Here is a 635-nt window from a genome sequence, read left to right on the forward strand (position 1 = left end):
GGTTCAAGAACCGTTTATATACCAATTTACCCACCGCTTGTGAATTTCTTGAGACGGAATGATGTTGTCTGTTACCTACTGGTTAAGATAAACAAAGTTAAGCAAGGTAGTCAGCTCTATAAGAATGACCCGAGAAGTGAATGGTTTAGCATGTGTTGTAAATACGTTTTTTTACCTGTGATGTAAATAGTTTCATGTATTGTTCATCGTGTATTTTCATATATCATTGTTTTTTTTATGTATCTGACTTGTGTTATTTAATTCATTTTGTACATGCACACATTTTAATATAATAAGTAAAAAAGAAATATCATGCGTTGTTTTTTTTTCTCCAGATCCTCCGTATACAATTGTATAAAATAGGAAAAAGAGAAAATGGACAGTAATGAATAAACAAACAAAATGAAAACGAGTAAAAAAAACATAAATGATAAAAGACAAAGCAATTGAAAACACTTCACGAAACACAGTAAAGAAAAATGAAAACAAAATCAAGGCAAAGAAAACATGTAAAAAAAAGCATAGCAAACGTGAATGAAAGACCATAAAACACCCAAATTCAACGCACAAACACACAAAAGTATAACCGAGATGTTTGCAGTTCATTTGGCAATGAATAAAGGATGAAAGACGAG

The sequence above is a fragment of the Penaeus monodon genome, chromosome 32 (assembly GCF_015228065.2).
Source record: "Penaeus monodon isolate SGIC_2016 chromosome 32, NSTDA_Pmon_1, whole genome shotgun sequence".
NCBI lineage: Eukaryota > Metazoa > Arthropoda > Malacostraca > Decapoda > Penaeidae > Penaeus > Penaeus monodon.